At 48.8% G+C, this 24,719-nt stretch overlaps 44 non-coding genes across 44 annotated transcripts; all 44 read right to left on the bottom strand.

The window, feature by feature from the left end:
* Window positions 1–149: 149 nt before the first annotated feature.
* LOC140350278 (5S ribosomal RNA) lies at window positions 150–268 on the bottom strand. The gene has a single exon (XR_011925140.1). It is a non-coding gene; the product is annotated as a 5S ribosomal RNA (ribosomal RNA).
* A 161-nt stretch (window positions 269–429) lies between these two features.
* LOC140350277 (5S ribosomal RNA) lies at window positions 430–548 on the bottom strand. Its single transcript, XR_011925139.1, has one exon. It is a non-coding gene; the product is annotated as a 5S ribosomal RNA (ribosomal RNA).
* Window positions 549–708: 160 nt separating this feature from the next.
* LOC140350268 (5S ribosomal RNA) lies at window positions 709–827 on the bottom strand. The gene has a single exon (XR_011925138.1). It is a non-coding gene; the product is annotated as a 5S ribosomal RNA (ribosomal RNA).
* Window positions 828–987: 160 nt separating this feature from the next.
* Window positions 988–1,106, bottom strand: LOC140350064 (5S ribosomal RNA). Its single transcript, XR_011924967.1, has one exon. It is a non-coding gene; the product is annotated as a 5S ribosomal RNA (ribosomal RNA).
* A 155-nt stretch (window positions 1,107–1,261) lies between these two features.
* On the bottom strand, window positions 1,262–1,380 carry LOC140349984 (5S ribosomal RNA). The gene has a single exon (XR_011924889.1). It is a non-coding gene; the product is annotated as a 5S ribosomal RNA (ribosomal RNA).
* Window positions 1,381–1,536: 156 nt separating this feature from the next.
* LOC140350044 (5S ribosomal RNA) lies at window positions 1,537–1,655 on the bottom strand. Its single transcript, XR_011924947.1, has one exon. It is a non-coding gene; the product is annotated as a 5S ribosomal RNA (ribosomal RNA).
* A 161-nt stretch (window positions 1,656–1,816) lies between these two features.
* On the bottom strand, window positions 1,817–1,935 carry LOC140349869 (5S ribosomal RNA). The gene has a single exon (XR_011924779.1). It is a non-coding gene; the product is annotated as a 5S ribosomal RNA (ribosomal RNA).
* Window positions 1,936–2,102: 167 nt separating this feature from the next.
* LOC140349732 (5S ribosomal RNA) lies at window positions 2,103–2,221 on the bottom strand. Its single transcript, XR_011924652.1, has one exon. It is a non-coding gene; the product is annotated as a 5S ribosomal RNA (ribosomal RNA).
* A 162-nt stretch (window positions 2,222–2,383) lies between these two features.
* On the bottom strand, window positions 2,384–2,502 carry LOC140350257 (5S ribosomal RNA). Its single transcript, XR_011925137.1, has one exon. It is a non-coding gene; the product is annotated as a 5S ribosomal RNA (ribosomal RNA).
* A 161-nt stretch (window positions 2,503–2,663) lies between these two features.
* LOC140350246 (5S ribosomal RNA) lies at window positions 2,664–2,782 on the bottom strand. Its single transcript, XR_011925136.1, has one exon. It is a non-coding gene; the product is annotated as a 5S ribosomal RNA (ribosomal RNA).
* A 160-nt stretch (window positions 2,783–2,942) lies between these two features.
* Window positions 2,943–3,061, bottom strand: LOC140350234 (5S ribosomal RNA). Its single transcript, XR_011925125.1, has one exon. It is a non-coding gene; the product is annotated as a 5S ribosomal RNA (ribosomal RNA).
* Window positions 3,062–3,221: 160 nt separating this feature from the next.
* LOC140350063 (5S ribosomal RNA) lies at window positions 3,222–3,340 on the bottom strand. Its single transcript, XR_011924966.1, has one exon. It is a non-coding gene; the product is annotated as a 5S ribosomal RNA (ribosomal RNA).
* Window positions 3,341–3,495: 155 nt separating this feature from the next.
* LOC140349983 (5S ribosomal RNA) lies at window positions 3,496–3,614 on the bottom strand. The gene has a single exon (XR_011924888.1). It is a non-coding gene; the product is annotated as a 5S ribosomal RNA (ribosomal RNA).
* A 156-nt stretch (window positions 3,615–3,770) lies between these two features.
* LOC140350032 (5S ribosomal RNA) lies at window positions 3,771–3,889 on the bottom strand. Its single transcript, XR_011924936.1, has one exon. It is a non-coding gene; the product is annotated as a 5S ribosomal RNA (ribosomal RNA).
* Window positions 3,890–4,050: 161 nt separating this feature from the next.
* LOC140349794 (5S ribosomal RNA) lies at window positions 4,051–4,169 on the bottom strand. The gene has a single exon (XR_011924712.1). It is a non-coding gene; the product is annotated as a 5S ribosomal RNA (ribosomal RNA).
* A 167-nt stretch (window positions 4,170–4,336) lies between these two features.
* On the bottom strand, window positions 4,337–4,455 carry LOC140349721 (5S ribosomal RNA). Its single transcript, XR_011924641.1, has one exon. It is a non-coding gene; the product is annotated as a 5S ribosomal RNA (ribosomal RNA).
* Window positions 4,456–4,616: 161 nt separating this feature from the next.
* Window positions 4,617–4,735, bottom strand: LOC140350223 (5S ribosomal RNA). Its single transcript, XR_011925114.1, has one exon. It is a non-coding gene; the product is annotated as a 5S ribosomal RNA (ribosomal RNA).
* Window positions 4,736–4,897: 162 nt separating this feature from the next.
* LOC140350211 (5S ribosomal RNA) lies at window positions 4,898–5,016 on the bottom strand. The gene has a single exon (XR_011925103.1). It is a non-coding gene; the product is annotated as a 5S ribosomal RNA (ribosomal RNA).
* A 161-nt stretch (window positions 5,017–5,177) lies between these two features.
* On the bottom strand, window positions 5,178–5,296 carry LOC140350199 (5S ribosomal RNA). The gene has a single exon (XR_011925092.1). It is a non-coding gene; the product is annotated as a 5S ribosomal RNA (ribosomal RNA).
* Window positions 5,297–5,456: 160 nt separating this feature from the next.
* On the bottom strand, window positions 5,457–5,575 carry LOC140350186 (5S ribosomal RNA). Its single transcript, XR_011925080.1, has one exon. It is a non-coding gene; the product is annotated as a 5S ribosomal RNA (ribosomal RNA).
* A 166-nt stretch (window positions 5,576–5,741) lies between these two features.
* LOC140349710 (5S ribosomal RNA) lies at window positions 5,742–5,860 on the bottom strand. The gene has a single exon (XR_011924630.1). It is a non-coding gene; the product is annotated as a 5S ribosomal RNA (ribosomal RNA).
* Window positions 5,861–6,020: 160 nt separating this feature from the next.
* Window positions 6,021–6,139, bottom strand: LOC140349918 (5S ribosomal RNA). The gene has a single exon (XR_011924826.1). It is a non-coding gene; the product is annotated as a 5S ribosomal RNA (ribosomal RNA).
* A 156-nt stretch (window positions 6,140–6,295) lies between these two features.
* On the bottom strand, window positions 6,296–6,414 carry LOC140350021 (5S ribosomal RNA). The gene has a single exon (XR_011924925.1). It is a non-coding gene; the product is annotated as a 5S ribosomal RNA (ribosomal RNA).
* A 161-nt stretch (window positions 6,415–6,575) lies between these two features.
* On the bottom strand, window positions 6,576–6,694 carry LOC140350280 (5S ribosomal RNA). Its single transcript, XR_011925142.1, has one exon. It is a non-coding gene; the product is annotated as a 5S ribosomal RNA (ribosomal RNA).
* A 166-nt stretch (window positions 6,695–6,860) lies between these two features.
* LOC140349974 (5S ribosomal RNA) lies at window positions 6,861–6,979 on the bottom strand. The gene has a single exon (XR_011924880.1). It is a non-coding gene; the product is annotated as a 5S ribosomal RNA (ribosomal RNA).
* Window positions 6,980–7,139: 160 nt separating this feature from the next.
* On the bottom strand, window positions 7,140–7,258 carry LOC140350175 (5S ribosomal RNA). Its single transcript, XR_011925069.1, has one exon. It is a non-coding gene; the product is annotated as a 5S ribosomal RNA (ribosomal RNA).
* A 162-nt stretch (window positions 7,259–7,420) lies between these two features.
* Window positions 7,421–7,539, bottom strand: LOC140350029 (5S ribosomal RNA). Its single transcript, XR_011924933.1, has one exon. It is a non-coding gene; the product is annotated as a 5S ribosomal RNA (ribosomal RNA).
* Window positions 7,540–13,748: 6,209 nt separating this feature from the next.
* On the bottom strand, window positions 13,749–13,867 carry LOC140350062 (5S ribosomal RNA). Its single transcript, XR_011924965.1, has one exon. It is a non-coding gene; the product is annotated as a 5S ribosomal RNA (ribosomal RNA).
* Window positions 13,868–14,022: 155 nt separating this feature from the next.
* Window positions 14,023–14,141, bottom strand: LOC140349982 (5S ribosomal RNA). The gene has a single exon (XR_011924887.1). It is a non-coding gene; the product is annotated as a 5S ribosomal RNA (ribosomal RNA).
* A 156-nt stretch (window positions 14,142–14,297) lies between these two features.
* Window positions 14,298–14,416, bottom strand: LOC140350009 (5S ribosomal RNA). Its single transcript, XR_011924914.1, has one exon. It is a non-coding gene; the product is annotated as a 5S ribosomal RNA (ribosomal RNA).
* A 161-nt stretch (window positions 14,417–14,577) lies between these two features.
* On the bottom strand, window positions 14,578–14,696 carry LOC140349681 (5S ribosomal RNA). Its single transcript, XR_011924602.1, has one exon. It is a non-coding gene; the product is annotated as a 5S ribosomal RNA (ribosomal RNA).
* A 167-nt stretch (window positions 14,697–14,863) lies between these two features.
* On the bottom strand, window positions 14,864–14,982 carry LOC140349699 (5S ribosomal RNA). The gene has a single exon (XR_011924619.1). It is a non-coding gene; the product is annotated as a 5S ribosomal RNA (ribosomal RNA).
* A 161-nt stretch (window positions 14,983–15,143) lies between these two features.
* On the bottom strand, window positions 15,144–15,262 carry LOC140350163 (5S ribosomal RNA). Its single transcript, XR_011925058.1, has one exon. It is a non-coding gene; the product is annotated as a 5S ribosomal RNA (ribosomal RNA).
* A 162-nt stretch (window positions 15,263–15,424) lies between these two features.
* LOC140350150 (5S ribosomal RNA) lies at window positions 15,425–15,543 on the bottom strand. Its single transcript, XR_011925047.1, has one exon. It is a non-coding gene; the product is annotated as a 5S ribosomal RNA (ribosomal RNA).
* Window positions 15,544–15,704: 161 nt separating this feature from the next.
* Window positions 15,705–15,823, bottom strand: LOC140350138 (5S ribosomal RNA). The gene has a single exon (XR_011925036.1). It is a non-coding gene; the product is annotated as a 5S ribosomal RNA (ribosomal RNA).
* A 162-nt stretch (window positions 15,824–15,985) lies between these two features.
* On the bottom strand, window positions 15,986–16,104 carry LOC140350127 (5S ribosomal RNA). The gene has a single exon (XR_011925025.1). It is a non-coding gene; the product is annotated as a 5S ribosomal RNA (ribosomal RNA).
* Window positions 16,105–16,265: 161 nt separating this feature from the next.
* Window positions 16,266–16,384, bottom strand: LOC140350115 (5S ribosomal RNA). Its single transcript, XR_011925014.1, has one exon. It is a non-coding gene; the product is annotated as a 5S ribosomal RNA (ribosomal RNA).
* A 160-nt stretch (window positions 16,385–16,544) lies between these two features.
* On the bottom strand, window positions 16,545–16,663 carry LOC140350102 (5S ribosomal RNA). Its single transcript, XR_011925003.1, has one exon. It is a non-coding gene; the product is annotated as a 5S ribosomal RNA (ribosomal RNA).
* Window positions 16,664–16,829: 166 nt separating this feature from the next.
* LOC140349687 (5S ribosomal RNA) lies at window positions 16,830–16,948 on the bottom strand. Its single transcript, XR_011924608.1, has one exon. It is a non-coding gene; the product is annotated as a 5S ribosomal RNA (ribosomal RNA).
* Window positions 16,949–17,108: 160 nt separating this feature from the next.
* LOC140349917 (5S ribosomal RNA) lies at window positions 17,109–17,227 on the bottom strand. Its single transcript, XR_011924825.1, has one exon. It is a non-coding gene; the product is annotated as a 5S ribosomal RNA (ribosomal RNA).
* A 156-nt stretch (window positions 17,228–17,383) lies between these two features.
* LOC140349997 (5S ribosomal RNA) lies at window positions 17,384–17,502 on the bottom strand. The gene has a single exon (XR_011924902.1). It is a non-coding gene; the product is annotated as a 5S ribosomal RNA (ribosomal RNA).
* A 161-nt stretch (window positions 17,503–17,663) lies between these two features.
* On the bottom strand, window positions 17,664–17,782 carry LOC140350193 (5S ribosomal RNA). The gene has a single exon (XR_011925086.1). It is a non-coding gene; the product is annotated as a 5S ribosomal RNA (ribosomal RNA).
* A 167-nt stretch (window positions 17,783–17,949) lies between these two features.
* On the bottom strand, window positions 17,950–18,068 carry LOC140349961 (5S ribosomal RNA). Its single transcript, XR_011924867.1, has one exon. It is a non-coding gene; the product is annotated as a 5S ribosomal RNA (ribosomal RNA).
* A 157-nt stretch (window positions 18,069–18,225) lies between these two features.
* Window positions 18,226–18,344, bottom strand: LOC140349674 (5S ribosomal RNA). Its single transcript, XR_011924596.1, has one exon. It is a non-coding gene; the product is annotated as a 5S ribosomal RNA (ribosomal RNA).
* Window positions 18,345–24,719: the final 6,375 nt, after the last annotated feature.

Here is a 24,719-nt window from a genome sequence, read left to right as displayed (position 1 = left end):
TCAAAACTCGTATAAATGGCTTTTTTTGCATCAAACACTGTCTTTACGTGAAGAGTACCTTCACGCCACTTGCTCGGTCAAAATTGGGATATCTCAATGAAAAAAATCTTTTTTTTTTTTTTTTTTTGACAGGTGAAAAAGTGTGAAAAAGCTCACAGCACCTGGTATTCCCAGGCGGTCTCCCATCCAAGTACTAAACAGGCCCAACCCTGCTTGGCTTCCGAGATCAGACGAGATCGGGCGGGTCCAGGGTGGTATGGCCGTGAGCGAAATGTTCCAGGTCAAAACTCGTATAAATGGCTTTTTTTGCATCAAACACTGTCTTTTCGTGAAGAGTACCTTCACGCCACTTGCTCGGTCAAAATTGGGATATCTCAATGAAAAACTTATTTTTTTTTTTTTTTTTTGACAGGTGAAAAAGTGTGAAAAAGCTCACAGCACCTGGTATTCCCAGGCGGTCTCCCATCCAAGTACTAAACAGGCCCAACCCTGCTTGGCTTCCGAGATCAGACGAGATCGGGCGGGTCCAGGGTGGTATGGCCGTGAGCGAAATGTTCCAGGTCAAAACTCGTATAAATGGCTTTTTTTGCATCAAACACTGTCTTTACGTGAAGAGTACCTTCACGCCACTTGCTCGGTCAAAATTGGGATATCTCAATGAAAAAAATCTTTTTTTTTTTTTTTTTGACAGGTGAAAAAGTGTGAAAAAGCTCACAGCACCTGGTATTCCCAGGCGGTCTCCCATCCAAGTACTAAACAGGCCCAACCCTGCTTGGCTTCCGAGATCAGACGAGATCGGGCGGGTCCAGGGTGGTATGGCCGTGAGCGAAACGTTCCATGTCAAAACTCGTATAAATGGCTTTTTTTGCATCAAACACTGTCTTTTCGTGAAGAGTACCTTCACGCCACTTGCTCGGTCAAAATTGGGATATCTCAATGAAAAAAATCTTTTTTTTTTTTTTTTTGACAGGTGAAAAAGTGTGAAAATGCTCACAGCACCTGGTATTCCCAGGCGGTGTCCCATCCAAGTACTAACAAGGCCCAACCCCGCTTGGCTTCCGAGATCAAACGAGATCGGGCTGTTCCAGGGTGGTATGGCCGTGAGCGAAATGTTCCTGGTCAAAACTCGTATAAATGGCTTTTTTTGCATCAAACACTGTCTTTTCGTGAAGAGTACCTTCACGCCACTTGCTCGGTCAAAATTGGGATATCTCAATGAAAAACTTCTTTTTTTTTTTTGACAGGTGAAAAAGTGTGAAAATGCTCACAGCACCTGGTATTCCCAGGCGGTGTCCCATCCAAGTACTAACCAGGCCCAACCCTGCTTGGCTTCCGAGATCAGACGAGATCGGGCTGGTCCAGGGTGGTATGGCCGTGAGCGAAATGTTCCAGGTCAAAACGGCCTTTTTTATATCAAACACTGTCTTTTCGTGAAGAGTACCTTCACGCCACTTTCTCGGTCAAAATTGGGATATCTCAATGAAAAACTTCTTCTTTTTTTTTTTTCTTTTTTTGACAGGTGAAAAAGTGTGAAAATGCTCACAGCACCTGGTATTCCCAGGCGGTCGCCCATCCAAGTACTAACCAGGCCCAACCCTGCTTGGCTTCCGAGATCAGACGAGATCGGGCGGGTCCAGGGTGGTATGGCCGTGAGCGAAATGTTCCAGGTCAAAACTCGTATAAATGGCTTTTTTTGCATCAAACACTGTCTTTTCGTGAAGAGTACCTTCACGCCACTTGCTCGGTTAAAATTGGGATATCTCAATGAAAAACTTCTTTTTTTTTTTTTTTTTTGACAGGTGAAAAAGTGTGAAAAAGCTCACAGCACCTGGTATTCCCAGGCGGTCGCCCATCCAAGTACTAACCAGGCCCAACCCTGCTTGGCTTCCGAGATCAGACGAGATCGGGCGGGTCCAGGGTGGTATGGCCGTGAGCGAAATGTTCCAGGTCAAAACTCGTATAAATGGCTTTTTTTGCATCAAACACTGTCTTTTCGTGAAGAGTACCTTCACGCCACTTGCTCGGTCAAAATTGGGATATCTCAATGAAAAACTTCTTTTTTTTTTCTTCTTTTTTTTTTGACAGGTGAAAAAGTGTGAAAATGCTCACAGCACCTGGTATTCCCAGGCGGTCTCCCATCCAAGTACTAAACAGGCCCAACCCTGCTTGGCTTCCGAGATCAGACGAGATCGGGCGGGTCCAGGGTGGTATGGCCGTGAGCGAAATGTTCCAGGTCAAAACTCGTATAAATGGCTTTTTTTGCATCAAACACTGTCTTTACGTGAAGAGTACCTTCACGCCACTTGCTCGGTCAAAATTGGGATATCTCAATGAAAAAAATCTTTTTTTTTTTTTTTTTTTGACAGGTGAAAAAGTGTGAAAAAGCTCACAGCACCTGGTATTCCCAGGCGGTCTCCCATCCAAGTACTAAACAGGCCCAACCCTGCTTGGCTTCCGAGATCAGACGAGATCGGGCGGGTCCAGGGTGGTATGGCCGTGAGCGAAATGTTCCAGGTCAAAACTCGTATAAATGGCTTTTTTTGCATCAAACACTGTCTTTTCGTGAAGAGTACCTTCACGCCACTTGCTCGGTCAAAATTGGGATATCTCAATGAAAAACTTATTTTTTTTTTTTTTTTTTGACAGGTGAAAAAGTGTGAAAAAGCTCACAGCACCTGGTATTCCCAGGCGGTCTCCCATCCAAGTACTAAACAGGCCCAACCCTGCTTGGCTTCCGAGATCAGACGAGATCGGGCGGGTCCAGGGTGGTATGGCCGTGAGCGAAATGTTCCAGGTCAAAACTCGTATAAATGGCTTTTTTTGCATCAAACACTGTCTTTACGTGAAGAGTACCTTCACGCCACTTGCTCGGTCAAAATTGGGATATCTCAATGAAAAAAATCTTTTTTTTTTTTTTTTTGACAGGTGAAAAAGTGTGAAAAAGCTCACAGCACCTGGTATTCCCAGGCGGTCTCCCATCCAAGTACTAAACAGGCCCAACCCTGCTTGGCTTCCGAGATCAGACGAGATCGGGCGGGTCCAGGGTGGTATGGCCGTGAGCGAAACGTTCCATGTCAAAACTCGTATAAATGGCTTTTTTTGCATCAAACACTGTCTTTTCGTGAAGAGTACCTTCACGCCACTTGCTCGGTCAAAATTGGGATATCTCAATGAAAAAAATCTTTTTTTTTTTTTTTTTGACAGGTGAAAAAGTGTGAAAATGCTCACAGCACCTGGTATTCCCAGGCGGTGTCCCATCCAAGTACTAACAAGGCCCAACCCCGCTTGGCTTCCGAGATCAAACGAGATCGGGCTGTTCCAGGGTGGTATGGCCGTGAGCGAAATGTTCCTGGTCAAAACTCGTATAAATGGCTTTTTTTGCATCAAACACTGTCTTTTCGTGAAGAGTACCTTCACGCCACTTGCTCGGTCAAAATTGGGATATCTCAATGAAAAACTTCTTTTTTTTTTTTGACAGGTGAAAAAGTGTGAAAATGCTCACAGCACCTGGTATTCCCAGGCGGTGTCCCATCCAAGTACTAACCAGGCCCAACCCTGCTTGGCTTCCGAGATCAGACGAGATCGGGCTGGTCCAGGGTGGTATGGCCGTGAGCGAAATGTTCCAGGTCAAAACGGCCTTTTTTATATCAAACACTGTCTTTTCGTGAAGAGTACCTTCACGCCACTTTCTCGGTCAAAATTGGGATATCTCAATGAAAAACTTCTTCTTTTTTTTTTTTCTTTTTTTGACAGGTGAAAAAGTGTGAAAATGCTCACAGCACCTGGTATTCCCAGGCGGTCGCCCATCCAAGTACTAACCAGGCCCAACCCTGCTTGGCTTCCGAGATCAGACGAGATCGGGCGGGTCCAGGGTGGTATGGCCGTGAGCGAAATGTTCCAGGTCAAAACTCGTATAAATGGCTTTTTTTGCATCAAACACTGTCTTTTCGTGAAGAGTACCTTCACGCCACTTGCTCGGTTAAAATTGGGATATCTCAATGAAAAACTTCTTTTTTTTTTTTTTTTTTGACAGGTGAAAAAGTGTGAAAAAGCTCACAGCACCTGGTATTCCCAGGCGGTCGCCCATCCAAGTACTAACCAGGCCCAACCCTGCTTGGCTTCCGAGATCAGACGAGATCGGGCGGGTCCAGGGTGGTATGGCCGTGAGCGAAATGTTCCAGGTCAAAACTCGTATAAATGGCTTTTTTTGCATCAAACACTGTCTTTTCGTGAAGAGTACCTTCACGCCACTTGCTCGGTCAAAATTGGGATATCTCAATGAAAAACTTCTTTTTTTTTTCTTCTTTTTTTTTTGACAGGTGAAAAAGTGTGAAAATGCTCACAGCACCTGGTATTCCCAGGCGGTCTCCCATCCAAGTACTAAACAGGCCCAACCCTGCTTGGCTTCCGAGATCAGACGAGATCGGGCGGGTCCAGGGTGGTATGGCCGTGAGCGAAATGTTCCAGGTCAAAACTCGTATAAATGGCTTTTTTTGCATCAAACACTGTCTTTTCGTGAAGAGTACCTTCACGCCACTTGCTCGGTCAAAATTGGGATATCTCAATGAAAAACTTATTTTTTTTTTTTTTTTTTGACAGGTGAAAAAGTGTGAAAAAGCTCACAGCACCTGGTATTCCCAGGCGGTCTCCCATCCAAGTACTAAACAGGCCCAACCCTGCTTGGCTTCCGAGATCAGACGAGATCGGGCGGGTCCAGGGTGGTATGGCCGTGAGCGAAATGTTCCAGGTCAAAACTCGTATAAATGGCTTTTTTTGCATCAAACACTGTCTTTACGTGAAGAGTACCTTCACGCCACTTGCTCGGTCAAAATTGGGATATCTCAATGAAAAAAATCTTTTTTTTTTTTTTTTTTTGACAGGTGAAAAAGTGTGAAAAAGCTCACAGCACCTGGTATTCCCAGGCGGTCTCCCATCCAAGTACTAAACAGGCCCAACCCTGCTTGGCTTCCGAGATCAGACGAGATCGGGCGGGTCCAGGGTGGTATGGCCGTGAGCGAAATGTTCCAGGTCAAAACTCGTATAAATGGCTTTTTTTGCATCAAACACTGTCTTTTCGTGAAGAGTACCTTCACGCCACTTGCTCGGTCAAAATTGGGATATCTCAATGAAAAACTTATTTTTTTTTTTTTTTTTTGACAGGTGAAAAAGTGTGAAAAAGCTCACAGCACCTGGTATTCCCAGGCGGTCTCCCATCCAAGTACTAAACAGGCCCAACCCTGCTTGGCTTCCGAGATCAGACGAGATCGGGCGGGTCCAGGGTGGTATGGCCGTGAGCGAAATGTTCCAGGTCAAAACTCGTATAAATGGCTTTTTTTGCATCAAACACTGTCTTTACGTGAAGAGTACCTTCACGCCACTTGCTCGGTCAAAATTGGGATATCTCAATGAAAAAAATCTTTTTTTTTTTTTTTTTGACAGGTGAAAAAGTGTGAAAAAGCTCACAGCACCTGGTATTCCCAGGCGGTCTCCCATCCAAGTACTAAACAGGCCCAACCCTGCTTGGCTTCCGAGATCAGACGAGATCGGGCGGGTCCAGGGTGGTATGGCCGTGAGCGAAACGTTCCATGTCAAAACTCGTATAAATGGCTTTTTTTGCATCAAACACTGTCTTTTCGTGAAGAGTACCTTCACGCCACTTGCTCGGTCAAAATTGGGATATCTCAATGAAAAAAATCTTTTTTTTTTTTTTTTTTTTTTTGACAGGTGAAAAAGTGTGAAAATGCTCACAGCACCTGGTATTCCCAGGCGGTCTCCCATCCAAGTACTAAACAGGCCCAACCCTGCTTGGCTTCCGAGATCAGACGAGATCGGGCGGGTCCAGGGTGGTATGGCCGTGAGCGAAATGTTCCAGGTCAAAACTCGTATAAATGGCTTTTTTTGCATCAAACACTGTCTTTTCATGAAGAGTACCTTCACGCCACTTGCTCGGTCAAAATTGGGATATCTCAATGAAAAAAATCTTTTTTTTTTTTTTTTTGACAGGTGAAAAAGTGTGAAAATGCTCACAGCACCTGGTATTCCCAGGCGGTCTCCCATCCAAGTACTAACCAGGCCCAACCCTGCTTGGCTTCCGAGATCAGACGAGATCGGGCTGGTCCAGGGTGGTATGGCCGTGAGCGAAATGTTCCAGGTCAAAACGGCCTTTTTTATATCAAACACTGTCTTTTCGTGAAGAGTACCTTCACGCCACTTTCTCGGTCAAAATTGGGATATCTCAATGAAAAACTTCTTCTTTTTTTTTTTTCTTTTTTTGACAGGTGAAAAAGTGTGAAAATGCTCACAGCACCTGGTATTCCCAGGCGGTCGCCCATCCAAGTACTAACCAGGCCCAACCCTGCTTGGCTTCCGAGATCAGACGAGATCGGGCGGGTCCAGGGTGGTATGGCCGTGAGCGAAATGTTCCATGTCAAAACTCGTATAAATGGCTTTTTTTGCATCAAACACTGTCTTTTCGTGAAGAGTACCTTCACGCCACTTGCTCGGTCAAAATTGGGATATCTCAATGAAAAAAATCTTTTTTTTTTTTTTTTTTGACAGGTGAAAAAGTGTGAAAAAGCTCACAGCACCTGGTATTCCCAGGCGGTCTCCCATCCAAGTACTAACCAGGCCCAACCCTGCTTGGCTTCCGAGATCAGACGAGATCGGGCGGGTCCAGGGTGGTATGGCCGTGAGCGAAATGTTCCTGGTCAAAACTCGTATAAATGGCTTTTTTTGCATCAAACACTGTCTTTTCGTGAATAGTACCTTCACGCCACTTGCTCGGTCAAAATTGGGATATCTCAATGAAATTTTTTTTTTTTTTTCTTCTTTTTTTTTTGACAGGTGAAAAAGTGTGAAAATGCTCACAGCACCTGTTATTCCCAGGCGGTCTCCCATCCAAGTACTAAACAGGCCCAACCCTGCTTGGCTTCCGAGATCAGACGAGATCGGGCGGGTCCAGGGTGGTATGGCCGTGAGCGAAATGTTCCAGGTCAAAACTCGTATAAATGGCTTTTTTTGCATCAAACACTGTCTTTACGTGAAGAGTACCTTCACGCCACTTGCTCGGTCAAAATTGGGATATCTCAATGAAAAACTTATTTTTTTTTTTTTTTTTGACAGGTGAAAAAGTGTGAAAAAGCTCACAGCACCTGGTATTCCCAGGCGGTCTCCCATCCAAGTACTAAACAGGCCCAACCCTGCTTGGCTTCCGAGATCAGACGAGATCGGGCGGGTCCAGGGTGGTATGGCCGTGAGCGAAACGTTCCATGTCAAAACTCGTATAAATGGCTTTTTTTGCATCAAACACTGTCTTTTCGTGAAGAGTACCTTCACGCCACTTGCTCGGTCAAAATTGGGATATCTCAATGAAAAAATTATTTTTTTTTTTTTTTTTTTTTGACAGGTGAAAGTGTGAAAATGCTCACAGCACCTGGTATTCCCAGGCGGTCTCCCATCCAAGTACTAAACAGGCCCAACTCTGCTTGGCTTCCGAGATCAGACGAGATCGGGCGGGTCCAGGGTGGTATGGCCGTGAGGGAAATGTTCCAGGTCAAAACTCGTATAAATGGCTTTTTTTGCATCAAACACTGTCTTTTCGTGAAGAGTACCTTCACGCCACTTGCTCGGTCAAAATTGGGATATCTCAATGAAAAAAATCTTTTTTTTTTTCTTTTTTTTTTGACAGGTGAAAAAGTGTGAAAATGCTCACAGCACCTGGTATTCCCAGGCGGTCTCCCATCCAAGTACTAAACAGGCCCAACCCTGCTTGGCTTCCGAGATCAGACGAGATCGGGCGGGTCTTTTTTTTTTTTTATCTTTTATTATCAAAAACATCTTAAAACAAGTATTTACATATATTTACATGAATGTACAGACATACATGACACACAAGGGCAAGGGAATAGGATACACAAGGGCAGGGGGAGACGAGACAAAAAATTACAGAAAATCAAACACACAATCATTCTCCAAACATTCTTCAGTGATGGGGGGTGATGCCGTGGTTGGGGGGGGTGATGCCGGGGTCAGAAGAGGATGTCCAGGTTTCCAGAGGGTGTGAGGTGGATCAGGGTGTTGTGGGGGACGAGGTGGGTGATGAACCGGTGCTCTGCTGCCATGTGGAGGTGTCGGAGGTGTGCGGCCAAGAGTCCTTTGAAGATGGGCCAGGGTGCTGCTGTTTTATTGTCACGGAGATGGATGTTCCTGTTGAGATATAATGTGTACCGGGCTATGGAGAGGGTTAGTCGGGCGAGATGGGTGTTGGCTCCAGAGCGACTCTGTCCGGGACCAAAGAGGAGGAGCCAGGGCTCCTGGTCGTCCCCTCCTAGGGCCGCCGGCGGTGGGAGCCTCCAGGACAGCCTCCGAGCGAGGAGGTCCTGCAGTCGGGACCAGAACGGGCGGACGGCCGGGCAGGTGTACAGCATGTGCTCCAGGGTCTCGGGGGGTCCGTGGCACACGGGGCAGTCCGCAGCGTAGCTGTCGGGAAGAAATGCGTGCAGTGCTGCGGATGTAAAGACGATCCTGTGTCTAAATCTGAAGTCAAAATGACCTACGTTATGTGGGGTGTACCAATTAAAGATGTTGGCCCAGATGGTTGCGATGGTGCGTGCGGGGAATGTTAATGACCATTTGTGTTCCGAGGCGGGACGCCCGAGCACTCCTGGCAACAACAACTGATACAGGATGCGGGTGGGTAGGTCTGTGAAAATCCTAAACCTCCCCGTGCTAACAAATACATTAAAATTCAACTTACCTGTCGTGCTCCCCATTTGGCCCAAAGTGCTTCCCCAATGCCTGACCAGATTCCTGTTAAAAATACTTACCATACCACTAATATACTTTTTCCTAAACACTTTACCTGCTAACCTAAAACACTTCCCTATGTAATCTACACTAAAATTACCTTTCACGTCAAATACCTTACCTACATATTCCAGCCCAGCCTCCTCCATCGCCCCACTGATCATGCACTCGCGCTTCCCGGGGGGAGCGGAGAGCAAGTCAGGGTTATGACGGAGGGGCATGTGCGCGAGACCCTCACCGCTGTCTGGAACCGCCACAGTCAGGGGCCTGAAAGTCCTCCACGCCTCCAAGAGTTCCCTCTCGAAGGGGGGGAGGCCTTCCAGGACCGAAACAGGGGGCAACAAACACAAATTATAAACACCAAACTTACCTAGACTATTAACAAACTCACCTATATAATCCTTCCATGGAGCATCTACCTCAACGTCTAGAAATTTCCGAATTGTTTTCAGCCTGAAGGCCTTCTTCCTTAACTCTAAATCTGCTAACTTTAAACCTCCCTGATCGTACTCACCTATCATAACCTTATGTGCAATAAAGCCCCTCTCACGATTCCACAAAAAGTGGTTTATCACTAACCTTAATTTGTTAGCATAGACCCCCGGCAGGCCGTACACGGAGAGTGCATGGTTCAACATGGACATGCACAAAGAATTTACAACTAAGACTTTACCTTTTAATGTCAGATTACGACGTCTCCAAAAATTCAAGCGCGCTGTAATTTTCTCGCACAAAGGCGACCAAAGTGCAGTACGACACGCCTCCTCGTCTCTGCCCAGGGGGACGCCGAGGACCTTGTAGGAGTCCCCGGCCTCCCGGAGCTGGACAGGGAGAGGAACAGGCGTGACGCTGCCGCAAAATTTAACCGTGGTTTTATCGAAATTGATTTTGGCCCCTGAAGCGAGGCCGTAAACATTGAGCACGTGGAGAGAGGCGTTCAGGCTCTCCACGTCTCGGAGGATCAGATTCGTGTCATCTGCGTACTGAAAAATTTTGACTTCCCTACCCGCAGGCGTGGTCAGTCCCCTCACCGCCGCGTCCGCCCTCAACATGGCCGCCAAAGGCTCAGCGGCGATGCTGTAGAGGAGCGACGAGAGGGGACAGCCCTGCCTGACTGATCTTTTTAAGGGGAAAGAGTCAGTTAGAAACCCGTTGACTTTGACCTTACTGACCGCAAAGGAATAGATGAGCTGTAGCCAATTAACAAACCGTTCACCGAAACCTAACTTACCTAATACAGTCCAGAGGAACGAATGCTCAACTCTGTCGAACGCCTTGTTAAAGTCTACACTAACGTGAATACCACCGGTCGCGTGCATCTGCCGAAGGAGATATCTCAGAGACAAAACTGTGTCTGAGATGTCCCTCCCGGGGACGCTGTAGGCCTGCGAGGGGTGTATGACGGATCCAATCACACGCTTTAACCTACCTGCTAATACCTTTGCTAAAATTTTATAGTCTACGTTCAAAAGGCTAATGGGCCTGTAGTTGGCGAGGCTGCTCCTGTCGCCCTTCTTAAAAAGCAGAGTGACGACACTCATCGCAAAACCATCGCCAACTCTACTCTCACTCTCAAAATCCTGATATAATAGGAGTAGGATCGGAGCTAACCTGGAAGCGAAACGCTTGAAAAACTCACAGGTTAGTCCGTCCTCTCCGGGGCTTTTTCCTGTATTTAAACTCTTGACTGCAGCCTCTATCTCCATGAGAGACAGAGGCGCGTCGCACAGCTCCCTATCCTCCCTGCTCAGTGTGCGCTCCAGAGCACCTACAGCCTGGTCTAAAGCCTGCTCTGCCACTCCGTCTGAACTAAAAAGCCTACTATAGAAATCCTGCGCTGTCTCTAAAACCTCACTTACCTCGGAAACAATCTTACCTGTCTTATCTATCAACTTATCTATGTGCATCTTTCCCTGTGTAGCCTTCTCACAGCCGAAGAAGAACGCTGTCGAGCGTTCTCCTTCGACTGTGTGTCTGGCTTTTGCCCTCAAAATTGCACCCTGACACCTACTTACCTCCAGCTGCTCCAGCTCAGCGCGCACCACCAGGTACTCTGGATCCACAGGGCCAGTGGTGGAAGCTGCGCCCTGGTCCAGGACCTGCAGGCGCTGGCGGAGAGCGGTCTCCCTCCTGGTCGACAGCCACGCCTTGTGTTTGCTGTAATTGACACAGAGCTTTTTAATGCGTGTTTTTGCCGTCGGCCACCAATCGACCACGCTGTCGATCAGCTCCAGCTCCATGTCAAATACATCAAACAAAAAGTCCATTTTCCTACAAAAAGTTTCATCACCGAGGATGGAGCTGTTTAGGACCCACAGTCCTCCATTCCTCGGTGATGAAACTAACCCAAAATAAATATCTAAAGTGGAGTGATCACTCAAGCCTGACCACTTGTAGGAAGCACCACTGACTCTCTGTGCCAGGTCTGAGGAGGCAAAACAGAGGTCAATGCGGGACTGCTTCAGGACGCCCTGGACGACCTGCCGCCTGGAGAAATCCTTCAGGAAGGGGTGGACGAACCGCCACACCTCCGTCAGGTTCCTGCTGGCGGCTTCTTCCAACAGGGCTGTCCTGGCAGTGCTGTTTTTAAAAGAGTTGTTAATGCCGATGTCTGTCTTGCAAAGTGTTGTATTAAAGTCACCGATTATGATTGTATTGTCGTTCGCAAAGCGAAATATTTTTTTGAAGAATTGCCTCCTCAGACCATCATCGTTCGGGGCGTAGATGTTAATTAGTCTGAACTTCACTGTGTCCGTGAAGTCCAGGACCAGGAAGGAGCCCTCTGGGTCGGCGTGTACCAGGGTGGGTTGGCCTAAGACACCAGGCCTCACCACCGTGGCCACACCGCGCGAGCACGCCGTGCCCAGGGCCCAAAATACAGAGCCTACTCCCATGCTCCGCACTTGTTGCGCGTGGCTGACATCCCAGTGCGTTTCTTGGATGCAGAGCACGTCCCACTTGGAAAAGTGTAACGCGCTCTGCATCCGCACTGGGCTCCGCAGGCCGCCTGCGTTCCAAGAGGACAAGGAGAACGCCATTAAGAGGAGACCTTGGAGGATGTAACCCATCTTTTATTTAGACTTCTTTTTGGCGCCCGTCGCATCCGACTGCCACACTCTTTTTCTGACTTCACGGGTGGAGAAATCCATGAAGTCATCATTAAAAACAGTCTCGAGCTCACCTCGTGGGGCAGAGCTGCGTGTGGAGGATGGTGGGTTGATGGAGCTTTCTGCTGGCGCTTTTGAGGTGGTTGGAACGGAGGAGGCAGAGCCGCTCTCAGCAGCAGCGCCCTCTCCGTCTCCTGCCACCTGCTTCCTGCGTCTTGCCCCTTTCTTTTCCTTTTTCTCCACCTGTCCCCTCTTACCACCGTCCGACTGGAGCTTGGGATCATCACCCAGCCCTGTGGTGATGTCCCCCCCTTTGGAGGTAAGATGCGGGGCCTGTCCCGCACCCATCCTCCTCCCGGGTTCAGCCTCTTCCTCCACGGGCTTAGGAGTTGGACCCTCACGAGTCCCCTCCCTCTGGTCAGGAGGAGCAGTTTGTCCTGCTCCCACCTTCCCAGACGCCAGCGCCGAGCCGAGCACCATCTCCAGTGCGACGGGCGCCTCCTCGTCTGAGGAGTCAGAGGAGCAAGAGGAGCCAGACACCTCTGGCTCCCCTGACTCCTCCACAGCCTCCTCCTCCAAAAACTCCTCTACTTCGGAGAGAGCAGTTGCGGGCACGTTCTGGGCCACGTCACTGCTCTCTCCTCCAATGGCGTCCTCCCTGTCCTCCCCTCTGTCCTCCCCTCTGTCCTCCTCTCTGTCACCCGCACCACACGGACATAAGTGGCGGAACATGCGGCACTCTCTGCACTTCGGGGCCCGCTGCGCGACGCACTCGCGCGCGTAATGCCCCTGGCTCCCGCAGTTGCGGCACAGAAAGTCAGGGCACTCCCTCAGAATATGGCCAGGCTGGAGACACCCCCTACACACCCGCACCTGCCTGTCGTGTATTACCCTGAAGTACTCGGGGCCCCCCGCGGTGTCAAACCTGACAGAATACGGTAAGGACTGCACCGTGTCCGTGAACCTTACCCGTACAAACCTGGTGCCGTCCGCCACGTTCGTCCCCGGCCACATTCTCCTCCTCACCTCGGAGACCGCAGAGACCCCCCAGGCGTAGAGCTTGGCCAGGATCTCCTCGTCCTCGATATAAGCCGGCAGCCCCATGAAGGACACGACCAGCTCATCCACCGAGATGTCACGGGCGTGAACCCTGACTCCTCCAATGCAGTACCCGTCCAGGAGCCGCTCCTTCGCTTTAGTGGTACTGACGGTTACTTCATATTTGTCCTTCGAGATGAGTCTGCACGCTACTATGGAGCCGCACACCTCCTGAGTCGATTTCAAAAAAGCTAGTGGAGTGATTTGTGCTCCCTCCGTCAACTCCAACACCACAGTGAGTTCTTTCATAAATTTCATTCTTCTTTCTTCGTTCTTTCTATTATTTACAGATTCTTTCAAACTTTGTCTTGCCTTTGTCGTGTCCATTCCAGTGTCCGATGCCGTGTTGTCCGTCCTTTGAGCCATGCTCACAAAAAACAAAAAATCCACCTCCCAGTAAGTTTACTGGGAGGGGAACAAACAAAAGAACTGAAAAAAGTAAATGAAAATGACCAAAATAACGATTAAAAACTCAAAAAAAACTCCCAAACCTCCAGCTCCAGACCATGCAGCACACCACAAATTGCACGCACCTGCACTGATTGCAAAGGGGCTGGTCCAGGGTGGTATGGCCGTGAGCGAAATGTTCCAGGTCAAAACGGCCTTTTTTATATCAAACACTGTCTTTTCGTGAAGAGTACCTTCACGCCACTTGCTCGGTCAAAATTGGGATATCTCAATGAAAAACTTCTTTTTTTTTTTTTTTTTTTTTTTTTGACAGGTGAAAAAGTGTGAAAATGCTCACAGCACCTGGTATTCCCAGGCGGTGTCCCATCCAAGTACTAACAAGGCCCAACCCCGCTTGGCTTCCGAGATCAAACGAGATCGGGCTGTTCCAGGGTGGTATGGCCGTGAGCGAAATGTTCCTGGTCAAAACTCGTATAAATGGCTTTTTTTGCATCAAACACTGTCTTTTCGTGAAGAGTACCTTCACGCCACTTGCTCGGTCAAAATTGGGATATCTCAATGAAAAACTTCTTTTTTTTTTTTGACAGGTGAAAAAGTGTGAAAATGCTCACAGCACCTGGTATTCCCAGGCGGTGTCCCATCCAAGTACTAACCAGGCCCAACCCTGCTTGGCTTCCGAGATCAGACGAGATCGGGCTGGTCCAGGGTGGTATGGCCGTGAGCGAAATGTTCCAGGTCAAAACGGCCTTTTTTATATCAAACACTGTCTTTTCGTGAAGAGTACCTTCACGCCACTTTCTCGGTCAAAATTGGGATATCTCAATGAAAAACTTCTTCTTTTTTTTTTTTCTTTTTTTGACAGGTGAAAAAGTGTGAAAATGCTCACAGCACCTGGTATTCCCAGGCGGTCGCCCATCCAAGTACTAACCAGGCCCAACCCTGCTTGGCTTCCGAGATCAGACGAGATCGGGCGGGTCCAGGGTGGTATGGCCGTGAGCGAAATGTTCCAGGTCAAAACTCGTATAAATGGCTTTTTTTGCATCAAACACTGTCTTTTCGTGAAGAGTACCTTCACGCCACTTGCTCGGTTAAAATTGGGATATCTCAATGAAAAACTTCTTTTTTTTTTTTTTTTTTGACAGGTGAAAAAGTGTGAAAAAGCTCACAGCACCTGGTATTCCCAGGCGGTCGCCCATCCAAGTACTAACCAGGCCCAACCCTGCTTGGCTTCCGAGATCAGACGAGATCGGGCGGGTCCAGGGTGGTATGGCCGTGAGCGAAATGTTCCAGGTCAAAACTCGTATAAATGGCTTTTTTTGCATCAAACACTGTCTTTTCGTGAAGAGTACCTTCACGCCACTTGCTCGGTCAAAATTGGGATATCTCAATGAAAAACTTCTTTTTTTTTTCTTCTTTTTTTTTTGACAGGTGAAAAAGTGTGAAAATGCTCACAGCACCTGGTATTCCCAGGCGGTCTCCCATCCAAGTACTAAACAGGCCCAACCCTGCTTGGCTTCCGAGATCAGACGAGATCGGGCGGGTCCAGGGTGGTATGGCCGTGAGCGAAATGTTCCAGGTCAAAACTCGTATAAATGGCTTTTTTTGCATCAAACACTGTCTTTTCGTGAAGAGTACCTTCACGCCACTTGCTCGGTCAAAATTGGGATATCTCAATGAAAAACTTATTTTTTTTTTTTTTTTTTGACAGGTGAAAAAGTGTGAAAAAGCTCACAGCACCTGGTATTCCCAGGCGGTCTCCCATCCAAGTACTAAACAGGCCCAACCCTGCTTGGCTTCCGAGATCAGACGAGATCGGGCGGGTCCAGGGTGGTATGGCCGTGAGCGAAATGTTCCAGGTCAAAACTCGTATAAATGGCTTTTTTTGCATCAAACACTGTCTTTACGTGAAGAGTACCTTCACGCCACTTGCTCGGTCAAAATTGGGATATCTCAATGAAAAAAATCTTTTTTTTTTTTTTTTTTTGACAGGTGAAAAAGTGTGAAAAAGCTCACAGCACCTGGTATTCCCAGGCGGTCTCCCATCCAAGTACTAAACAGGCCCAACCCTGCTTGGCTTCCGAGATCAGACGAGATCGGGCGGGTCCAGGGTGGTATGGCCGTGAGCGAAATGTTCCAGGTCAAAACTCGTATAAATGGCTTTTTTTGCATCAAACACTGTCTTTTCGTGAAGAGTACCTTCACGCCACTTGCTCGGTCAAAATTGGGATATCTCAATGAAAAACTTATTTTTTTTTTTTTTTTTTGACAGGTGAAAAAGTGTGAAAAAGCTCACAGCACCTGGTATTCCCAGGCGGTCTCCCATCCAAGTACTAAACAGGCCCAACCCTGCTTGGCTTCCGAGATCAGACGAGATCGGGCGGGTCCAGGGTGGTATGGCCGTGAGCGAAATGTTCCAGGTCAAAACTCGTATAAATGGCTTTTTTTGCATCAAACACTGTCTTTACGTGAAGAGTACCTTCACGCCACTTGCTCGGTCAAAATTGGGATATCTCAATGAAAAAAATCTTTTTTTTTTTTTTTTTTTGACAGGTGAAAAAGTGTGAAAAAGCTCACAGCACCTGGTATTCCCAGGCGGTCTCCCATCCAAGTACTAAACAGGCCCAACCCTGCTTGGCTTCCGAGATCAGACGAGATCGGGCGGGTCCAGGGTGGTATGGCCGTGAGCGAAATGTTCCAGGTCAAAACTCGTATAAATGGCTTTTTTTGCATCAAACACTGTCTTTTCGTGAAGAGTACCTTCACGCCACTTGCTCGGTCAAAATTGGGATATCTCAATGAAAAACTTATTTTTTTTTTTTTTTTTTGACAGGTGAAAAAGTGTGAAAAAGCTCACAGCACCTGGTATTCCCAGGCGGTCTCCCATCCAAGTACTAAACAGGCCCAACCCTGCTTGGCTTCCGAGATCAGACGAGATCGGGCGGGTCCAGGGTGGTATGGCCGTGAGCGAAATGTTCCAGGTCAAAACTCGTATAAATGGCTTTTTTTGCATCAAACACTGTCTTTACGTGAAGAGTACCTTCACGCCACTTGCTCGGTCAAAATTGGGATATCTCAATGAAAAAAATCTTTTTTTTTTTTTTTTTGACAGGTGAAAAAGTGTGAAAAAGCTCACAGCACCTGGTATTCCCAGGCGGTCTCCCATCCAAGTACTAAACAGGCCCAACCCTGCTTGGCTTCCGAGATCAGACGAGATCGGGCGGGTCCAGGGTGGTATGGCCGTGAGCGAAACGTTCCATGTCAAAACTCGTATAAATGGCTTTTTTTGCATCAAACACTGTCTTTTCGTGAAGAGTACCTTCACGCCACTTGCTCGGTCAAAATTGGGATATCTCAATGAAAAAAATCTTTTTTTTTTTTTTTTTTTTTTTGACAGGTGAAAAAGTGTGAAAATGCTCACAGCACCTGGTATTCCCAGGCGGTCTCCCATCCAAGTACTAAACAGGCCCAACCCTGCTTGGCTTCCGAGATCAGACGAGATCGGGCGGGTCCAGGGTGGTATGGCCGTGAGCGAAATGTTCCAGGTCAAAACTCGTATAAATGGCTTTTTTTGCATCAAACACTGTCTTTTCGTGAAGAGTACCTTCACGCCACTTGCTCGGTCAAAATTGGGATATCTCAATGAAAAAAATCTTTTTTTTTTTTTTTTTGACAGGTGAAAAAGTGTGAAAATGCTCACAGCACCTGGTATTCCCAGGCGGTCTCCCATCCAAGTACTAACCAGGCCCAACCCTGCTTGGCTTCCGAGATCAGACGAGATCGGGCTGGTCCAGGGTGGTATGGCCGTGAGCGAAATGTTCCAGGTCAAAACGGCCTTTTTTATATCAAACACTGTCTTTTCGTGAAGAGTACCTTCACGCCACTTTCTCGGTCAAAATTGGGATATCTCAATGAAAAACTTCTTCTTTTTTTTTTTTCTTTTTTTGACAGGTGAAAAAGTGTGAAAATGCTCACAGCACCTGGTATTCCCAGGCGGTCGCCCATCCAAGTACTAACCAGGCCCAACCCTGCTTGGCTTCCGAGATCAGACGAGATCGGGCGGGTCCAGGGTGGTATGGCCGTGAGCGAAATGTTCCATGTCAAAACTCGTATAAATGGCTTTTTTTGCATCAAACACTGTCTTTTCGTGAAGAGTACCTTCACGCCACTTGCTCGGTCAAAATTGGGATATCTCAATGAAAAACTTCTTTTTTTTTTTTTTTTTTGACAGGTGAAAAAGTGTGAAAAAGCTCACAGCACCTGGTATTCCCAGGCGGTCTCCCATCCAAGTACTAACCAGGCCCAACCCTGCTTGGCTTCCGAGATCAGACGAGATCGGGCGGGTCCAGGGTGGTATGGCCGTGAGCGAAATGTTCCTGGTCAAAACTCGTATAAATGGCTTTTTTTGCATCAAACACTGTCTTTTCGTGAATAGTACCTTCACGCCACTTGCTCGGTCAAAATTGGGATATCTCAATGAAAATTTTTTTTTTTTTTTCTTCTTTTTTTTTTGACAGGTGAAAAAGTGTGAAAATGCTCACAGCACCTGGTATTCCCAGGCGGTCTCCCATCCAAGTACTAAACAGGCCCAACCCTGCTTGGCTTCCGAGATCAGACGAGATCGGGCGGGTCCAGGGTGGTGTGGCCGTGAGCGAAATGTTCCAGGTCAAAACTCGTATAAATGGCTTTTTTGCATCAAACACTGTCTTTTTGTGAAGAGTACCTTCACGCCACTTGCTCGGTCAAAATTGGGATATCTCAATGAAAAAAATATTTTTTTTTTTTTTTGACAGGTGAAAAAGTGTGAAAATGCTCACAGCACCTGGTATTCCCAGGCGGTCTCCCATCCAAGTACTAAACAGGCCCAACCCTGCTTGGCTTCCGAGATCAGACGAGATCGGGCGGGTCCAGGGTGGTATGGCCGTGAGCGAAATGTTCCAGGTCAAAACTCGTATAAATGGCTTTTTTTGCATCAAACACTGTCTTTTCGTGAAGAGTACCTTCACGCCACTTGCTCGGTCAAAATTGGGATATCTCAATGAAAAACTTATTTTTTTTTTTTGACAGGTGAAAAAGTGTGAAAAAGCTCACAGCACCTGGTATTCCCAGGCGGTCTCCCATCCAAGTACTAACCAGGCCCAACCCTGCTTGGCTTCCGAGATCAGACGAGATCGGGCGGGTCTTTTTTTTTTTTTTTTATCTTTTATTATCAAAAACATCTTAAAACAAGTATTTACATATATTTACATGAATGTACAGACATACATGACACACAAGGGCAAGGGAATAGGATACACAAGGGCAGGGGGAGACGAGACAAAAAATTACAGAAAATCAAACACACAATCATTCTCCAAACATTCTTCAGTGATGGGGGGTGATGCCGTGGTTGGGGGGGGTGATGCCGGGGTCAGAAGAGGATGTCCAGGTTTCCAGAGGGTGTGAGGTGGATCAGGGTGTTGTGGGGGACGAGGTGGGTGATGAACCGGTGCTCTGCTGCCATGTGGAGGTGTCGGAGGTGTGCGGCCAAGAGTCCTTTGAAGATGGGCCAGGGTGCTGCTGTTTTATTGTCACGGAGATGGATGTTCCTGTTGAGATATAATGTGTACCGGGCTATGGAGAGGGTTAGTCGGGCGAGATGGGTGTTGGCTCCAGAGCGACTCTGTCCGGGACCAAAGAGGAGGAGCCAGGGCTCCTGGTCGTCCCCTCCTAGGGCCGCCGGCGGTGGGAGCCTCCAGGACAGCCTCCGAGCGAGGAGGTCCTGCAGTCGGGACCAGAACGGGCGGACGGCCGGGCAGGTGTACAGCATGTGCTCCAGGGTCTCGGGGGGTCCGTGGCACACGGGGCAGTCCGCAGCGTAGCTGTCGGGAAGAAATGCGTGCAGTGCTGCGGATGTAAAGACGATCCTGTGTCTAAATCTGAAGTCAAAATGACCTACGTTATGTGGGGTGTACCAATTAAAGATGTTGGCCCAGATGGTTGCGATGGTGCGTGCGGGGAATGTTAATGACCATTTGTGTTCCGAGGCGGGACGCCCGAGCACTCCTGGCAACAACAACTGATACAGGATGCGGGTGGGTAGGTCTGTGAAAATCCTAAACCTCCCCGTGCTAACAAATACATTAAAATTCAACTTACCTGTCGTGCTCCCCATTTGGCCCAAAGTGCTTCCCCAATGCCTGACCAGATTCCTGTTAAAAATACTTACCATACCACTAATATACTTTTTCCTAAACACTTTACCTGCTAACCTAAAACACTTCCCTATGTAATCTACACTAAAATTACCTTTCACGTCAAATACCTTACCTACATATTCCAGCCCAGCCTCCTCCATCGCCCCACTGATCATGCACTCGCGCTTCCCGGGGGGAGCGGAGAGCAAGTCAGGGTTATGACGGAGGGGCATGTGCGCGAGACCCTCACCGCTGTCTGGAACCGCCACAGTCAGGGGCCTGAAAGTCCTCCACGCCTCCAAGAGTTCCCTCTCGAAGGGGGGGAGGCCTTCCAGGACCGAAACAGGGGGCAACAAACACAAATTATAAACACCAAACTTACCTAGACTATTAACAAACTCACCTATATAATCCTTCCATGGAGCATCTACCTCAACGTCTAGAAATTTCCGAATTGTTTTCAGCCTGAAGGCCTTCTTCCTTAACTCTAAATCTGCTAACTTTAAACCTCCCTGATCGTACTCACCTATCATAACCTTATGTGCAATAAAGCCCCTCTCACGATTCCACAAAAAGTGGTTTATCACTAACCTTAATTTGTTAGCATAGACCCCCGGCAGGCCGTACACGGAGAGTGCATGGTTCAACATGGACATGCACAAAGAATTTACAACTAAGACTTTACCTTTTAATGTCAGATTACGACGTCTCCAAAAATTCAAGCGCGCTGTAATTTTCTCGCACAAAGGCGACCAAAGTGCAGTACGACACGCCTCCTCGTCTCTGCCCAGGGGGACGCCGAGGACCTTGTAGGAGTCCCCGGCCTCCCGGAGCTGGACAGGGAGAGGAACAGGCGTGACGCTGCCGCAAAATTTAACCGTGGTTTTATCGAAATTGATTTTGGCCCCTGAAGCGAGGCCGTAAACATTGAGCACGTGGAGAGAGGCGTTCAGGCTCTCCACGTCTCGGAGGATCAGATTCGTGTCATCTGCGTACTGAAAAATTTTGACTTCCCTACCCGCAGGCGTGGTCAGTCCCCTCACCGCCGCGTCCGCCCTCAACATGGCCGCCAAAGGCTCAGCGGCGATGCTGTAGAGGAGCGACGAGAGGGGACAGCCCTGCCTGACTGATCTTTTTAAGGGGAAAGAGTCAGTTAGAAACCCGTTGACTTTGACCTTACTGACCGCAAAGGAATAGATGAGCTGTAGCCAATTAACAAACCGTTCACCGAAACCTAACTTACCTAATACAGTCCAGAGGAACGAATGCTCAACTCTGTCGAACGCCTTGTTAAAGTCTACACTAACGTGAATACCACCGGTCGCGTGCATCTGCCGAAGGAGATATCTCAGAGACAAAACTGTGTCTGAGATGTCCCTCCCGGGGACGCTGTAGGCCTGCGAGGGGTGTATGACGGATCCAATCACACGCTTTAACCTACCTGCTAATACCTTTGCTAAAATTTTATAGTCTACGTTCAAAAGGCTAATGGGCCTGTAGTTGGCGAGGCTGCTCCTGTCGCCCTTCTTAAAAAGCAGAGTGACGACACTCATCGCAAAACCATCGCCAACTCTACTCTCACTCTCAAAATCCTGATATAATAGGAGTAGGATCGGAGCTAACCTGGAAGCGAAACGCTTGAAAAACTCACAGGTTAGTCCGTCCTCTCCGGGGCTTTTTCCTGTATTTAAACTCTTGACTGCAGCCTCTATCTCCATGAGAGACAGAGGCGCGTCGCACAGCTCCCTAGCCTCCCTGCTCAGTGTGCGCTCCAGAGCACCTACAGCCTGGTCTAAAGCCTGCTCTGCCACTCCGTCTGAACTAAAAAGCCTACTATAGAAATCCTGCGCTGTCTCTAAAACCTCACTTACCTCGGAAACAATCTTACCTGTCTTATCTATCAACTTATCTATGTGCATCTTTCCCTGTGTAACCTTCTCACAGCCGAAGAAGAACGCTGTCGAGCGTTCTCCTTCGACTGTGTGTCTGGCTTTTGCCCTCAAAATTGCACCCTGACACCTACTTACCTCCAGCTGCTCCAGCTCAGCGCGCACCACCAGGTACTCTGGATCCACAGGGCCAGTGGTGGAAGCTGCGCCCTGGTCCAGGACCTGCAGGCGCTGGCGGAGAGCGGTCTCCCTCCTGGTCGACAGCCACGCCTTGTGTTTGCTGTAATTGACACAGAGCTTTTTAATGCGTGTTTTTGCCGTCGGCCACCAATCGACCACGCTGTCGATCAGCTCCAGCTCCATGTCAAATACATCAAACAAAAAGTCCATTTTCCTACAAAAAGTTTCATCACCGAGGATGGAGCTGTTTAGGACCCACAGTCCTCCATTCCTCGGTGATGAAACTAACCCAAAATAAATATCTAAAGTGGAGTGATCACTCAAGCCTGACCACTTGTAGGAAGCACCACTGACTCTCTGTGCCAGGTCTGAGGAGGCAAAACAGAGGTCAATGCGGGACTGCTTCAGGACGCCCTGGACGACCTGCCGCCTGGAGAAATCCTTCAGGAAGGGGTGGACGAACCGCCACACCTCCGTCAGGTTCCTGCTGGCGGCTTCTTCCAACAGGGCTGTCCTGGCAGTGCTGTTTTTAAAAGAGTTGTTAATGCCGATGTCTGTCTTGCAAAGTGTTGTATTAAAGTCACCGATTATGATTGTATTGTCGTTCGCAAAGCGAAATATTTTTTTGAAGAATTGCCTCCTCAGACCATCATCGTTCGGGGCGTAGATGTTAATTAGTCTGAACTTCACTGTGTCCGTGAAGTCCAGGACCAGGAAGGAGCCCTCTGGGTCGGCGTGTACCAGGGTGGGTTGGCCTAAGACACCAGGCCTCACCACCGTGGCCACACCGCGCGAGCACGCCGTGCCCAGGGCCCAAAATACAGAGCCTACTCCCATGCTCCGCACTTGTTGCGCGTGGCTGACATCCCAGTGCGTTTCTTGGATGCAGAGCACGTCCCACTTGGAAAAGTGTAACGCGCTCTGCATCCGCACTGGGCTCCGCAGGCCGCCTGCGTTCCAAGAGGACAAGGAGAACGCCATTAAGAGGAGACCTTGGAGGATGTAACCCATCTTTTATTTAGACTTCTTTTTGGCGCCCGTCGCATCCGACTGCCACACTCTTTTTCTGACTTCACGGGTGGAGAAATCCATGAAGTCATCATTAAAAACAGTCTCGAGCTCACCTCGTGGGGCAGAGCTGCGTGTGGAGGATGGTGGGTTGATGGAGCTTTCTGCTGGCGCTTTTGAAGTGGTTGGAACGGAGGAGGCAGAGCCGCTCTCAGCAGCAGCGCCCTCTCCGTCTCCTGCCACCTGCTTCCTGCGTCTTGCCCCTTTCTTTTCCTTTTTCTCCACCTGTCCCCTCTTACCACCGTCCGACTGGAGCTTGGGATCATCACCCAGCCCTGTGGTGATGTCCCCCCCTTTGGAGGTAAGATGCGGGGCCTGTCCCGCACCCATCCTCCTCCCGGGTTCAGCCTCTTCCTCCACGGGCTTAGGAGTTGGACCCTCACGAGTCCCCTCCCTCTGGTCAGGAGGAGCAGTTTGTCCTGCTCCCACCTTCCCAGACGCCAGCGCTGAGCCGAGCACCATCTCCAGTGCGACGGGCGCCTCCTCGTCTGAGGAGTCAGAGGAGCAAGAGGAGCCAGACACCTCTGGCTCCCCTGACTCCTCCACAGCCTCCTCCTCCAAAAACTCCTCTACTTCGGAGAGAGCAGTTGCGGGCACGTTCTGGGCCACGTCACTGCTCTCTCCTCCAATGGCGTCCTCCCTGTCCTCCCCTCTGTCCTCCCCTCTGTCCTCCTCTCTGTCACCCGCACCACACGGACATAAGTGGCGGAACATGCGGCACTCTCTGCACTTCGGGGCCCGCTGCGCGACGCACTCGCGCGCGTAATGCCCCTGGCTCCCGCAGTTGCGGCACAGAAAGTCAGGGCACTCCCTCAGAATATGGCCAGGCTGGAGACACCCCCTACACACCCGCACCTGCCTGTCGTGTATTACCCTGAAGTACTCGGGGCCCCCCGCGGTGTCAAACCTGACAGAATACGGTAAGGACTGCACCGTGTCCGTGAACCTTACCCGTACAAACCTGGTGCCGTCCGCCACGTTCGTCCCCGGCCACATTCTCCTCCTCACCTCGGAGACCGCAGAGACCCCCCAGGCGTAGAGCTTGGCCAGGATCTCCTCGTCCTCGATATAAGCCGGCAGCCCCATGAAGGACACGACCAGCTCATCCACCGAGATGTCACGGGCGTGAACCCTGACTCCTCCAATGCAGTACCCGTCCAGGAGCCGCTCCTTCGCTTTAGTGGTACTGACGGTTACTTCATATTTGTCCTTCGAGATGAGTCTGCACGCTACTATGGAGCCGCACACCTCCTGAGTCGATTTCAAAAAAGCTAGTGGCGTGATTTGTGCTCCCTCCGTCAACTCCAACACCACAGTGAGTTCTTTCATAAATTTCATTCTTCTTTCTTCGTTCTTTCTATTATTTACAGATTCTTTCAAACTTTGTCTTGCCTTTGTCGTGTCCATTCCAGTGTCCGATGCCGTGTTGTCCGTCCTTTGAGCCATGCTCACAAAAAACAAAAAATCCACCTCCCAGTAAGTTTACTGGGAGGGGAACAAACAAAAGAACTGAAAAAAGTAAATGAAAATGACCAAAATAACGATTAAAAACTCAAAAAAAAAACTCCCAAACCTCCAGCTCCAGACCATGCAGCACACCACAAATTGCACGCACCTGCACTGATTGCAAAGGGGCTGGTCCAGGGTGGTATGGCCGTGACTTAAAGTATAGACTTCCCTGCCCTCCGGCGAGGGGAAGCCCCCGTTTCAAGACTGCTGCTGCTCCCTTTTTTCCCATGCAGGACGAGACTTAGACTGCAATTGTTCCTTGAACATGGAGGAATAGTCTTATACTGCCGAGGCTGTCGCTATTCCCTTTCCCCATGGAGGACCAGTATTGCGCTGTTGCTTTTCCTTTCTCATGGAAGAACAGTCTGACACAGCCCAGTTCTCACCTGGAGTTACCAGTTTTCGCCATATACAACCAGGGAGGACCAGTTTTACGTGCTGCTGTTCCTTGCATCATGGAGGGATAGTCTTAGACTGCCAGA

The sequence above is a fragment of the Eucyclogobius newberryi genome, unplaced genomic scaffold (genome assembly GCF_026437365.1).
Source record: "Eucyclogobius newberryi isolate DKJ021-1_F unplaced genomic scaffold, fEucNew1.0.hap1 SCAF_7, whole genome shotgun sequence".
Classification (NCBI taxonomy): domain Eukaryota; kingdom Metazoa; phylum Chordata; class Actinopteri; order Gobiiformes; family Gobiidae; genus Eucyclogobius; species Eucyclogobius newberryi.
Note: the sequence above shows the minus strand (reverse complement) of the source record. Positions and strands in the feature narration are given on the sequence as shown.